A 15,759-nucleotide genomic window follows, 5' to 3' on the forward strand; every position below is an offset into this window, starting at 1 on the left:
ATCTTACGGGAGTCATTGTTAGGTATTTCACTGTTCCTCACTACGTTGGGGGCGGCTAAGCGTTGCAGAATCATCGCATTTTGCTAGACTAATTGGTTAATTCCCTCATTTAAGGTTTGAACCTGTTGTTCCAACGCTGCGACGCGTTCCTGATCGTTTGGGACGACGGGGGGTTACCTCATCGAGTCCCCTTGAGCAGAGGTCTGCAACGCTTCATCCTCGCCAGCAGCCAGACCAGATCGCAATCGAACCATGCTTTGTTTAGAGAAAAAAAATCATTTCCCACAGACAGCGCCAACTGTTGATAATGGATTCTGCGCAACCCGAATCTGATCTGACTTCCTAAACAAAAAGAAAAAAAATGTGATCCTACAGGCAACGGTGTGTTACCGGTGGAGTAGGCTCCGATGAATAAGTCAGTATACAAAGTAATCTCTCTGGAGAAATCAAGAAATTTAGTTAGGATCTATTGCATACCTTAAAACTCCGATTAGCCCATTTATTTATAGGGCTTAGGTTAGGATGTAACGTATACTTACCGTCGTCTTAATCCTTATCGTAATCTATAGGTTTAATCCTTATCGTAATCTGTAGAGCCTATCTCAATCTTATGAGATAGTGCGTTAATTTAACAACCTTTCCCTATCCGCAGGTATTTAAATTATACATCCGTCAATGTTCGATACTACATCGCCTGAATGAAAAACTACATTCATCATGGTCACGAAGAACTTTTTTAAGTAAGCTTAATTTCATAAGAGCGACTCCAAATCATTTCTCCGATTTAAATAAAGTCGATAATTTAGGTATTCTAGTTTCTTTGGATTTTACTTCACTACCCTTTTTAAGAAAAAAATAATAATAATAATTGACAAGAAACTTGCACACACATTTGTCATACCATGACTTGAATTCTCATCTTCCATTTTAAGAGATAGATGAGACACCACTGAACTAGAGCCCTTGAAAATAAAAAATCATGATTTGAATTCTCATCTTCCCATTTTAAGAGGTATATGAGATATCTCCAATCCATCAAAAAAAAAAAAAAAAAGAAGACTTTGAATACGCATTCATAATTCTTAAAATAAAAACAATAATACTTAGATTATGTTTGGAAGATATGAAATTAGAGTTTTGGAATTGAAAGTGGTAAAATTAGAGAAAACTAACTCAAAAAATTGAATCAAAATTTTCTCCAATTCCAAAGCTCCAATTCCATGCCGTAAAGAGAGAATCAAGAAGCAGTCAAACTCCAATTCCATGCCGCCAAACATAACCTTAAGGTAATCGGAGAATTTTCGCATTGCCTATCATTACTCTTAAATAAAACTAAAACAATCACACTTAATGACATAAATAACAAAGTATACAGTAGAACCATCAAGTGCCATAACCTTGGTCCTTTTCCTTTCCAAGTAAGAATGGTATCTCCTTAGTCTACGTTTCCAAGTGAGAAGTTGAAAGATCATATCTCATTATGAATAAAATAAAATTGGTGTCTGAAAGTTAAAATGAAATATATATATATAAAATAATAACAAAATATAGAAGATAAATGCTTGAATATTACTGTTAACAAAATGTGATACTACATTAGTTAGTAGTTGTACTACAAGTTTACCAAGACCTAATGATACCGAAGTGATTAGAGCAGTGATATTCAATACTAGTCTGCTTATCACCAGCAATGATGGAGTACACTTTCTACTTGGGCATCAGAAAAAAGGAACCAGTAAATAACTCAACATCAGAAATATACATTCTTAAGAAACATCAGAAATATAAGGAATGACAATCCAGGTTAAAACTCCCTAAGACTTGTTCCCCTCCTCTGCAGGGCTTCAAAGATCTCCCCAGCCACAAGCTCTCGGACCTCATCATCATCATCCTCTTCTGTTGCTCGGGAACCAGGTGCCTGCTTTTGGAACTTCTTTGCCAACTTAATTCCTCAAGTTGTCCAAGTTATCAGGCCCTAAAAAGATGAAACAAAAGGTCAATATTTAACCAATCTTTTCGTTCCTCTAAGAAGCTCCCAGTGAAGGGAAATAAAAAGACACAAAAAATAACAGTAAAGACAGAGGCACAAACCCAATTGATTAATAATTCCAGGAAGAATATCTTGCAATTCTAGAACAGAAGAAAATTCAAAGGTAAAATTAAATCTCTAGTCAGAATAATCTAAAACTAGTAGAGATGATGGAATGGGCCTAGGATAACAAATGACCGCCCAGCCCCACTCTAAACCAACAGCAGATGACAGAACATGCATGCTGAAGCAACAGTTGAGATACAATATAAGTTAAATGACCCTAAACCTACATTCGCAATTTTATCATTTGAATTTAGCTGTAAATATAATGAATTAAATGACCAAACTCAGATAACTTACGTAAACGAGCATTAAATTATAAGCAGAGGAGAAAACGGAGAAAGCATACTCTTGGTCTCAGGAGAACCACTAACAACCCAATTGTTGGCAGCAATAGAGGCTTGCACTGATACGTGAAAGAAAAATAATTTATCAGTTGCGTAAGAGGAGCAGAAGGGTTGACAGAAAATACAGGGTTTACTGCCACAACTGGTGTTACCTTTAGGATTAATAAACTGGATAACTACATCATCTTTACATGCGTTGACTTCCTCAATTGCAGGAATGGCATTCACTCCTATTCTCTTCAGGGTGCTTTGAAGTCTCTTGTCATCTGTGGGGGTTGTCATGTGGACAGCTCTCTTCTTTCTGCAGCTACGAGCAATACCAATTAGCAGGACCTTACAACAACCAGGGAATTCAAATCCTCAAAATTTAATTCTCATCTGGTTTGGGCAACATCAGTGTTACTTCACCAATACAAAAATTTAGGTTTCCATCAAGAGATACAAGTCTCCTGTGCCCCATCCAATCCTCCAACCAGCCCAATAGTCCCTTTCTTTACAAAATAAGCCATGAAACCAAGTAACTAGTGCAATCTTGCTAAATATTCTATGTAAGAGGTCAGATTTTGAACTAACAATAAAAACAAGCAAGATGATGATGTCTAATCATATTCAACAATAGGCGGGAAAAATGTGATGATGAGATGATAATCTATAACCAAATTGTTCAAGAGTTAGAATTGGCTTAATTTTTAACTGATGACACGCCAACAAAATATTTACAGATGCAATTGTTTTTTAGCTAATACAACTCTGAAGGTGGTTTGATTAGAATATAATCAAAATTATTATTGGCTTAAGAGAAGTTTCCCAAACACCTCCCCCCCCCCCCCCCCCCCCCCCCCCCCTCCTATCAATTCTTTGACCAGTAAATCCAGCAAATTTGATCAGAATTAGGCAGCAAGACAACACCCACCTTCTGGTATCATAGATTATAAAGTGTATAGTGAACTAGTATCATAGATTAAGAAGACTACCAAAAAACATACATTGTCCATATCAGATGACATTAGCAAATTGTTGCATCAAGTACATCTGGATGAATTTTACGGTCTCAAATTATTTCAAGAATATATGCATTGGCTGAAATTATGATCTAAAATTATGACAATCATAAACCAAAGAATTTGTGCACAAATAATGGTTAGATCAACAATTCAGAATGAATAAATATGGAAAAATCGCAAGATCTTATGGCTATAGTGCCAGATTGCAACACAGTCACAAGAACTCAATATTAAGAATAAATCACCATGATATTATCTCAATTGAAAGTCCAGCCTCTAACACCAATGCACTAGTAATAAGGTTTACAATGTTCACCTTCATGCTAAAATTTTCAATGAACACTAAATGATCGCAAATGGCATCTCTAATTCAATTGTTACCATTGATTTATCTGCAATGGGTAGGTTAGATCATTTGGATTTAGTTTCCAACTTACTTTTGAACTGAAATATATACAAAATACATGAATGTTCCCAAAAAACAAATTTTGCAAAGGCCTGATGATTGAGGCCACAAGAGTATTGCGATATTAGTGACTGCCCTCAACATAAACCTGTGTTTTCAGGCTTGGCATTGATCAATTTGTGATGGTTGAGTTCTGTGTCAACCCAAAACAGGATGGAAAAAAATAAACTCCATGATATCTCACTCGAAACTAAAATAAAGCAGAAACTAGCTCAACCATGATTAATTTTGGGTTAGTTCAGTCTGATTCAGTAATTTGGTTTAAAAGGAAAAGAATAGAAAGAAAAGAAAGTTTCTGCAGAATTTGAAAGTTTCTGCAGAATTTGAGATGGCATGAAAAATCAAGCGTTATCTGAACGAACAAAGAATGAAGCAATGGATAAAGAAGAAAAAGAGGATTGCAATGGTAACTTCTGTTTTACTAATATAATTAAGGTTTGATAGCCTGGCTTCTATTGTGAGGAAAGGCATCCAAAATATTAGAGAAATTAAGAAAATACTGTTATTGTTGGCATTTAAATTTGTGATGAATTGAAGAAAGCAATTAGTGATGTTACTACTTCAAGAGAAGCCAAAACACTTGTTGAAGCAAAAAACTGGTTCTGAATTAAAACTTAGAATGAACCCTAACCCTAACCCGAAACTGTTAACGATAACAACAGCAAACGAAAATCCCAAATCAAGCACATACATAGACCCATGGAGAGAACCTGATAGAGAGTGAAAAGGGAAGAGAGAACTAACCTTGGTTTCGAGGGTTACAATTGTTGCCCTCAACAGTTATCATAACAATTATTGATGGAGTTAATATATACACATATATCTATTATATACATATATAGAGAAAGAGAGTGGGGGAGAGGAGTAGACAAATTGTTAGGGGAACGCAGATATGAAAGAGAATGTTGAAGTTGCTGAGGGAGGGAGCTCCACGATAAGCTTCTGGTGAGTCTTAAAAGGGATTAGAAGACACGTGGAAAAAACAGGGGTACTGTGGGAAACTGATGAATTAGGAGGGTATTTTTGTAAAAGCAGATGCGGAAGAAGGGGCAAAAAAGGGAAAAAATATTTGGACCATTTCTCAATTTGTGCGTGTCATCCTTGCGCAAGGCCATGCTAATCTTCTCTGTATTTTTCCACCAAACGTATATTAGGTGCAATGACTTTCAGTTTCTAGCCGATGTGGGACACCAAGTTATTCTTTTCAAAAAACGTGCCTTGCACAGCCTAAAAGCCTACAACCATACTCTACATAAATAGTCTACAAACTTTTGCGATCTAAGGCCATCTGCACCAGCCTCTCCGAATTTTGACTCTCTAAAAACGCCACATCAGCTTTTCCAAGAGCCACATCAGCAATTCCAAGAGCCACGTCAGCAGTTTTCGCTCTCCAAAAATATGCACTCCATCAGGCTCTCCGAATTTTCGCTCTCCAAAAAAAATTAAAATTAATTTTTTTTTTTTTTTTTAACTTTTCTTATACGGCTATATTTTTAACGGTTATATTTTTAATGGCTATATTTGCAACACCTATATTTTCTCAACGGCAATATTTTTCAATCGAACAATATTTTTTGTAAATTATTAAAAAAACTACGATTAATATTAGAACTTGAAACAATACATTATCCATTATGGATTAAAAAAAACAAATTAAACAAAACAATTAAAAATAACTTAAACAATACAATATCCTAAATTGGAATAAAAAAATAAATAGATCAAGGATTACAAAATCCTATGAAAACTTTGGGGCGGACCATGAATTCAAAAATGTCAATATCTCATTTTGTCGTGCAATAATCTAAGCTTTCCCCGCTTCTGTTGGTGCCAAATTTGGATCTGTTAACATGAGCTCCTTCTCTTCAAGGCTCTGTTTCTCTTTAATCTCTAGTTGCCTTGTCTTCTCTTTCTCCATTTTTCTTACCTCTCGTGCCACTTGAGCATCTTGCATTTTCTCCTGACGACTCTCAAAACGGGTGGTGATATTATTAAATTTCGAAACGAATGAAGTTTGCAATTCATTTGCTGAATTAATTTTTGCTCGACGCTACTTCGTCGCTTTTCTTCCTGCTGATCTTTGTAGTTGATATTCTTCCACACCAGGTGTTTTGACGGATAGCCGATTGTTTTGACGGGGGTTTTGAGTTACTTGATTGTGGAACACTAGTACCACAATATTGATGAGAAGTTTGGGATGGTTGATAAGAAGGTTGGGATGGTTGATGAGAATTTTCTCCATAATAATTGATATTCTTTTCTGGAAATGGCAAAAACTCATTGTTTGATGGGTTGAATTGGGTGTTGTAATAATATGGATATCGAGAATCCATGGAATCGAAATGACTTTGAAAATAATAGCTAAGATTGAGAAAATAGAAGAAGAAATAAGTTGAATGGTAGATAATAAAGATGTGATGAGTGATGGAAGGAGTTAGGGTACTTATAGAGATTTTAAAAATTTTAATTTAATTTAATTTTTTTTTTGAATAAAGTTAAAAAAATTGAATTTTTAAACTTTTTTTTAAAGTTATAGCCGTTAAGGCACTGTTTGGTACTGTAGAAACAGTGCCTTAACGGCTAAATACACTATTTGGCCTCACATTTAAAATTTAAAACAAAAAAAAAAAAACCAAATTTTAAGAGGAAAAACAAAAAAAAAAAAAAAAAAAAAAAAGCTGTTTTAATTTATTTTTGGCCCAATTTTTTTTTTTTTTTTTTTTTTTTTTTTGCACAAACAATGCCTAAACAATATATTTTTTATTTAATGAATTTTATTTTATTTTTTTCCCAAAAAAAATAGCTCTAAATAACCTATTTTTAGGTTTTTTTTTAAAAAAAAATATCTGCCAAACAGTGCCTTAAGGCACTGTTTGGCTACTGTACTCTGCCGTTGCAAGAAGAGACAAAAAACAGAGGCACTGTTTGGCAACTATATATGGCCGTTGCAAGAAGACTCCCCAAACAGGCAGCCAAACGGCGCCGTTTTCTAACCATAAAAACAAAAACAAAAAAAAAAATACCACGATCGCGGGCCGGCTCGCTGAATTCCGCGAGCCTAAAATGGGCCCTACCAGTTTAAAGAGCCCGCTGCATGACCCAAAGCCCCTTTGCCTCGCGAAAATTGGGTTCTGCTAGTGGGATGCGGATGCTCTAAGTGTTATATTTCTATAAAATTGTTCAATTTCATCATCTCTGTTGTCTAAATTAGCTTCATAGTTTGAACTTGTTATACAATTTGGGTGTCCAAGTGCTCAAAACGAATTGGAAAAAAGGGGGGAAAAAAAAATTCATTGCAAAAGCATACATTTCAAGAATAAAAAAAAAACATACAAATTTTGGAGCAAAATAAGAAAAAATAAAAAATATATAGGCTCCTGATTTGTTCGATTTGTTGAGAACAACAGTCAAACTTGAAAATCACCAAGACAGAAACGCAATAACAAGAGTGAGCCAAAGACCTGGTCATTATCAAGGCAACAACTCCAAAGTTACATGGGAAAAAATCACCCAAAAACCCACACGAGATCAAATTAAGGAGAAAATATCAGATCGAGTCGAGAACAACCAAAACCGACATAGATAAGAGATCTAGCCAGAGAGAAAATAGCAGATCCATCCATATTAGTCGAAAATAAATCAAACATGAACAGATCTAAACAAACAAAAATAAAAACAGCATAAAAAACAATCACAAATTACACGCCAAGTTTATTAAAGTTATGAAAAGCAAAACGAACTAAGCACCATATTAAATTTGAGTGCATGTTAAACACACTTTTTTTTATTCACAAACCTGTCATGTTGTATGGACCTGTGCGCATGAAAAATAAAAAAATAAAAAAATAAATCTATGTAATTTAACTAGTAACATACTTCGAATGATTATACCTTACATTTAAAAATCCTTTTTATCAAGTTGAAACAAAGAGTGACTAAATTTAAAATTAACTATCATGACTTAATATTATGTTCGGTGGAAAGAAAAAAAAGGGGGTGAAAGGAAAATAGAAAGGAAGGAATAAATTTTTTCATTCGGTAGAGATGATATAAGGAAAGAAATGATAATAAGAATGATTAGTCATCCCCCTCCTTCACAAATTTTCATCCACCCAAATATGGGTTGAAGATAGGAGAAAAAACAAGTGAGCTTATTATGGAAGTTTTAAATTACTACATCACCCTTTATAAATATTTAATAAATTCCATAAATAAAATAAGGGATGAGTTTAATGGTAAAAATAACTTAAAAATTTATATTTCATTTTATCCGATATATCAAATTAAATTATCAGTTTTTTTCATTCTCTTCCATTCAACCGAATAAAAAGAAGAAAACTCTTAATTTATTTCCTAGGGATTTCTAAATCATCCTTTTTCTCTCCCTTCCATTTAATTTATCTATTTCCTAGAAATTTCTAAATCATCCTTTCTTCTCTCCCTTCCATTTAATTTTTTTCCTTCCTACCGAACTTAGCATAAATCTAATACGAATTAAATTAATTTAAATTACTGTTAATCATATTTGTGTTATAACCATGTCAGTTTAATTAATAGTTTAAAATAAATAAATCTTGTCTGAGTATAGAAACCTGATACGAAATATTCTACTATATAAGAATTTCAAGTGACATGGAAACTCAAATGGTATAGATAAGGAACAACTCAAATTCAAATGAGAAATAAGATAAGTGTAAGGGATTTATCCTCCTCAAAATCTCTATGTAATCATAAAAAATATCTAGTTACCATATGCAACAACAGTTACCATTCCTATAAGAAGGAAACGATATCATTTTGGATCGGGGAGAATCTCACTTCAACAACTACTACCATTAATGCTTCTATAAAAGAAGTGATCGGTCAACCTAAAAAGGTACGCCAAAATTTTCATATGTAATCCTTATCGGATATTGAATCGTCAAGTACTAACTTAACCGTCGGAGTGCACCGTCGGTCATCACTTCTCTTGTCATGCAGGAATTGCCAAGGGCTCCAGAACGTACAGATTCTTGCATCAAAAGTTGGCGCCGTCTGTGGAAACGAGTACTAATCGCCATAAATGGGCAACATGGTTCCACACATATATTATTACAGTAATACTTCTTGTAGTATTTGCTTTGCTCCTTAAGACTCGACACCAATCTTACCCATCACATATACTGGCAATGAAATATATATCCTCACCGGATGATGACTGCCACCACACGCCATCTCCGGCTACCACGACCTCTTGATCAAGATCCTCTTCTGAAAATCCGCTCCCCAGACCAAATTCGAGTTCGTTTCGTTCAGGAACAACAATCTCTGTGGAACCCCTTTCAAATCTCTTTCGATTACGCTGGCGATCATTCAGGTATCCTTCAATGAGCGTCACACTATATCATTGACGAGCCATTCAAAGACCTTGGGATTTTTCCATCTTCAATTGGCCACAACTTGCTGATTGTAAATTATGGGTAAATAAAATATTCCAAGAAGAAGATCCAGAGACTGCATTGGAATCCATTATAGATGGCAATCTTAAGGGAAACTTTCCAATGGAGGGTGTGTACAAGGTTAGAATCATTATGTATTATTACTGTCTATATGCATATCAATAATTATTCTATCTTGTATGTATGCATAGAGGGGATATAAAATTAAACCTGACCCAGGGTGCATAATAGGGGTTAATCTGTGCTACATCTATCAAATTTTGAACCATATGGAGTATTCTCTCCATCATATAAATGGATGGAACGTTACAAATCAACCACCTATGATTCAAGAGAATAATTCTTCTATTTTTATGTATAAATCAGTAATAAAATAAATAAATAAATAAAATTCTCTGATTAATAGCATGCATATTTGCATACAAAAATAATAATAATAATAATCATATCAACATATATATACATCATCATAACAAGATTACTGAAGAAAAGAAGAATAGAGGATCTTCAGGAACAAACACCTAAGTAGGGGCACCGTTCAAAATGGTTTGCCTCCATCACTTGTTGTAGCTTAAGATACATTTCAACTTCTCAAGTTCATGGTGCACAACAATTGCTCCACAGATAAGTCTTTAAACTTATGATCGAAAATTTGATTCCATTCTTTTTGAGTGGAACTATGATGCTCACAACTCCATTGCTACTTCTTGCCTTCTTTATGAGAAAACAAATATATATATATTTGCTTTGTAGTTGCCGGTTGTTCTTAAAACAAATGACAATATTGTGATGGGTTTAATTCACGCATTTGGCGAATTTATCAAGTGATATGTTAGCTATTACTTGGAATACTTTTAGATAACAAGAAACATAGTATAATTATGTTGTCAAAATTCAATATGCTGGGGAATCCATTTGTGCGTTGGTCCGAAGCACTTAGATAATGGTTACTAGGTGTATGCCTAGTAAAAATTTTGCCCCCAACATCTATTCTAATAAACCATTAGATAATCTAATGGTAATTCATTATAAAAATTGAACTAACACCAAAAACTAGTATTTTGTTGAACTCTAAGTTGAAGTCATTCCTGGAGTTGAAAGTATTAAACCAGAAATCTTATTCAATTCTTTTGTATTAGCAAAATTCTTATATTCCCATCATGCTTAGTGTGTGAATGTAGTCTAAATTTGATTTAGCTTCACAATTCTTTTTGATAATTTATAGTTATGTCAAATTGCTATTTGGTCACCCAAGAATTAGTTCTCCAACCTAACTTTACAACATTGGTGCTATTGATAAATATTTATGATTGGGAAACTTCCTGAAAGTTTTATGATTAAGGAATCAACAATTGAACTTCTCCCATGTCTATTTTTGTGTATCATTGTATATATCGATCTATATATTTGTGTTTGTGGACATTAAGTTCAATCATAAAGGTGTTGGCAGAATGAGTGGTAAGAATCGAGCAAGATACTGACGAAGTAGCAGTGCCTAAGGTTCGGATGAATGGTTGGCAGATTAATTGACTACACCACCCAGTTTTATTATTTCATGATACACTACTCAAATCCAGTAAAAACTTGCCAAAAAGCCACACCTGACCACTGCACCTTGCCATGGCAGTCATCGCAGCCAACAATGATTATGTTGTTGAGCTATATTTTTGCCCCAGTCTCCTAAGATCTTTATAGTATTCATTCTTATTTCAATTGACATACTAATGTGATTACTTTGGTACATCCATTTATTAATTTTATGTATATGTTTCTCTGTTACTGCTTTGCTAACTTGGCAAATAGGAGAAAACATAAACAATTTAGCGTTCCTTACGCGTAACAAGCAAGCTTGAGAATGGAATGGGGGCACCTAATATAGGATTCAAAATCCTATGGATAGTTTGAGTAACATGAAGCTCAGGAAAATTAATCTCCTTTATTAAAAAGAACTCATAAGGATCAACCTCTTCATATTAAAAGGATAAGTTCATGAAGCTTGGAGAATCTACTTCCCTTGTTAAAGGGTGAGCTTGGTGAAGCTCATAGTAATCTACTTCCCTTGTGAAAGGGTGAGCTGGGTGAAACTCATAGTACTCTACTTCCCTTGTTAAATGGTGAGTTGGGTGAAACTCATAGTAATCTACTTTCCTTGTTAAAGGGAAGGGTGAGCTGAGTGAAGCTCGTATTAATTTACTTACCTTATTAAAGGGACGAGAGGCCAACTACACCTTATTAAAGGTTCCCTCATTAAAGAGACAAGAATCCGACTACTCCCTCTACACAGAACGGTGAGATAATTAAAACTTATTCATTTACTAAAGAGACGAGGGGTTAACTACTCCTTTATTAAAGGGTGAGCTCATAAAGCTCGAGTAAATCCACTCCCTTATTAAAAGGGGCAAGAAAGTAATCATCAAACATACTTAGCTTGGAAGGACTTGGCATTCCCAACACTTGACAAGCAAGATTTTGGGAATGGGGGGCTACTGATACGAAATATCCTACTATATAAGAATTTTATGTGACATGGAGACTCAAATGGTATAGATAAGGAACAACTCAAATTCAAATGAGAAATAAGATAAGGGTAATGGATTTATCCTCCCCTAAATCTCTATGGAATCATAAAAAATCTCTAGTTACCATATGTAACTACAGTTACCATTCCTATAAAAAGGAAACGATATCATTTTGGATCGGGGAGAATCTCGCTTCAACAACTATTACCATTAATGTTTCTATAAAAGAAGTGATCGGTAAACCTAAAAAGGTACGTCATAAATTTCATCTGTAATCCTTATCGGATATTGAATCGTCAAGTACTAACTTGACCGTCGGAGTGCATCCGGCCGGCACCACGTCGATCATCACTTCTCTTGTCTTGCAAGAATTGCCAAAGGCTTCGGAGCGTACAGATTCTTGCATCAACAAAAACCAACCTCAACCAGAATATAACATAAGTATACACTTATTTAAGTATGAATAGTAAGTAATTATGTTCCATAAAACAACATCACCTGAAAAACTACACTAAATTACATCTAGTCATGAAGAAATTTTTAAGCAAGCGTATGCTTAATTTCATGAGACTCCGACTCTGAATCATTTCTCTGATTTAAATAAAGGTGATAATATAGGTATTCTAGGTTTTTTTTGGGATTACACTTCACTTCCCTTTTTAAAAAAAATAACAATAATAATAATAATTGATAAAAAAAATTATACACTCTTGTCCATATCATGACTTGAATTTTTATCTTCACCGGACTAAAGCCTTGATAAGAAAAAGAAAGAAAATGACTTTGAATACACATTTATAATTCTTAAAATAATAATAATAATAAAATATCATTTCAATAACTAAAATATTTAAATGAAGTGCAAGTGGTGAAAAGGAGATATAATTATCATTTTTTTTAGATAAATTATTGATAATCATTAATCATAATTGAAATAACTAGCGAAATGGATACTTATAATACACACACACACATAATGCAATTGAATTAAGTACACGTTTCAGATTATAAACATGAGAATCTTTATGCTTCAAAAATGCTGAAGAAATGGAATGGCAATTTTATTATTATTATTTTGAAAAGAAAAAAAAAATGTAGTTGGGAGAGGAAAAACACCTGCCAATGCTATAAAATGACACCGCGTGTATGATGCGTGAGACTTGATTTGGACCGTCCATTATTCTACAGCCCATGAAATTTTTTGTCCAAAGCACTTGAGTCTGCAATTTTATTTTATTTACCAGAACATAAGTCTGAATTGGATGATGATTATATTGTTTTTCAAAATACTTGGGTAATTAAATAAAACTACAACAATCACATATAAGTAGCAAAGTATACAGTAAACCACCAAGTAGGGCTGCAAATTGGGCAGGTTAACCCAGCCCAACCTAAGCCCAACCCGAAAATTTGAAATTTGGACTTTAAGTTTACAAATCGGGTTCATGTTCGGATTGGGTTTTGTCAAAACCCAGACAAATTCGGGTTGAGCTCGAACCCAACCCAAAACCCAAAAATTAAAAAAATTAAAAAAAATTCTTTTTTTTTCTCCGTTCTCTTTCCTCTCTCTCTCTCCTTTCTCTCTCTCTCTCTCTACCTTCCCCATACATTCAAGTTAGCAATTGCAGAGAGAGGGAGGGGGGCAAGCTTGAGAGCTGAGAGACAGCGGTTGAAGGTTGCGAACGGCAAACCTTATCTGGGATAGCGGGCGATGAGAACTGAAAAATCTTGGTTTTGATTTTTTGAACGATCTGAAATGGTTGAGAGTTGAGAGACAGCGGTTGAAGCTTTGCAAACGGCGAACCCGATCTAGAACAGCGGGCGATGGAAACTGAAAGATCTGGGTTTTGATTTTTTGAACAATCTGAAATGATATGCCAATATGGGTTTTGAACTTTTGATTGTTGCAGACAGATAGATGAAACTGAAATATATGGGCTTTGAAGTTCTGATTCTTGTAGATTTTGTAGTTTCCAGTTGTTGTAAGTTCGGAGAGAGGCGAGAGAGAGGCGACTGTTGAGGCTAAAATGATTTGCTCTAAATAAAATATAATATATATATATATATATATATATATATATTTGTTTTTAATAATAATATAATCAAATATATATATATATATATAAATTTTAAAAAAATAATAATAACCCGTCAATCCGACCCAACCCGTCCAAAAATATTCGGGCTGGGTTATGATCATAACTCATGTTAAATATAACTCAGGTTAGCCTAACCTAACCCGATTCGGGTTGAGGTTGGGTTGGGACTGAGCTGAGTTGGGCCAACCCAATTTACAGCCCTACCATCAAGTGCCATAACCTTGGTCCTTTTTCTTTTCAAAGTGAGAAGGTATCTCCTTAGTCTACCTTTCCAAGTGACAAGTTGAAAGATCATCTCATTATGAAAGACACACATATATTATATTATAGGTGTATATATATATAAATATATATATATAGGGAGGGGGAGAGAAGGAACAGCCTGTTACTCCGTACAATGCTCTACCAACTCGTCAACTGGCCACAAGTTAATGTTGAAAAAACAAGTTCAGGATCTATTATCAAATGTATTACAAGCATTCCAAACACTTGCCTTCATTCTACAGACTCAACTGCGGACAGAGAAGCCATTTTTATTCCCATCTGCAGACCGAATGATACCAAAGTGATTAGATGCATCAGAGAAAAGGAACCAGTAAATAACTTAATATCAGAAATATACCTTAAAAAAACATTAACAAAAAAATATAAGGAATAACAATCAAGCTAAAACTTGTTCCCCTCCTCTGCGGCGGCTTCAAAGGTCTCCCCAGCCACAAGCTCTGAGACCTCATCATCATCATCCTCTTGTGCTACAATATAAGCTAAAGACCCAAAACCTACATTCAAAAGTTTGTCATTTGAATTTTGCTGCAAGTAAAATGAAGTAAATGGCCAAACCTAGATGTGTATCAGACACAATTTAAGTAAACGAACAATAAATTATAAAGCAGATGAGAAAACGGAGGAAGCATACTCTTAGTCTGAGGAGAACCACTAACAACCCAAGTGTTGGCAGCAATAGAGGCTTGAACTGATACATGAAATAAAAATAAATTGTCAGTTGCGTAAGACGAGCAGAAGGGTGTGACTGAAAATACAGGGTTTAGTGCCATAACTGGCGTTACCTTTAGGATTAATAAACTGGATAATTACATCATCTTTAAATATGCTGACTTCCTCAATTGCAGGAATGCAATTCACCCCCCTCTTCAGGGTGCTTTGAAGTCTCTTGTCATCTGTGGTGGTTGTCTTGTGAACATCTCTCTTCTTTCTGCAGTTACGAGCAATACACTTAAAAGAAATTAAGCACAAGAAGGAAAGAAGCTAAATTTAAGGAGGTGAGATGCCAAATGTATAAGTTAAACTCCACAGGATAGGTATGCTTTCAATCAATCAACACAACTTGATGCATACCAATTAGCAGGACCTACAACAACCAGGGAATTCAAATCCTCAAAATTTAATTCTCATCAGGTTTGGGCAACATCAGTGTTACTTCACCAATACAAAAATTTAGGTTTCCTCCAAGACATACAAGTCTCCCGCGCCCCATCCAAGCCTCCAACCAGCCCAATAGTCCCTTTCTTTATAAAATAAGCCATGACACCAAGTAACTAGTGCAATCTAGCTAAATATTCTATATATGAGGTCAGATTTTGAACTAACAATATAAACATGCAAGATGATGATGTCTAATCATATTCAACAATAGGCGGGAAAAAGGTGATGATGAGATGATAATCTATAACCAAATTGTTCAAGAGTTAGAATTAGCTTAAATTTTAACTATCTAGTGATGCCAGGCCAACTGAATATTTACAGATGCAATTTTTTTTTTTTAGCTAATACAAC

The 15,759-nt window shown here is 34.5% G+C and overlaps 1 non-coding gene and 1 pseudogene across 1 annotated transcript; both read right to left on the reverse strand.

Moving 5' to 3' along the window:
• Positions 1-1,548: 1,548 nt before the first annotated feature.
• LOC132302496 (nascent polypeptide-associated complex subunit beta-like) lies at positions 1,549-14,716 on the reverse strand (annotated as a pseudogene).
• LOC132305608 (U6 spliceosomal RNA) lies at positions 4,973-5,076 on the reverse strand. The gene has a single exon (XR_009481649.1). It is a non-coding gene; the product is annotated as a U6 spliceosomal RNA (small nuclear RNA).
• Positions 14,717-15,759: the final 1,043 nt, after the last annotated feature.

This window comes from Cornus florida, unplaced genomic scaffold (assembly GCF_030987335.1).
Source record: "Cornus florida cultivar Cherokee Brave unplaced genomic scaffold, ASM3098733v1 CherokeeBrave_3.0.0_Hap2_Chr04, whole genome shotgun sequence".
In the NCBI taxonomy this organism is placed as follows: domain Eukaryota; kingdom Viridiplantae; phylum Streptophyta; class Magnoliopsida; order Cornales; family Cornaceae; genus Cornus; species Cornus florida.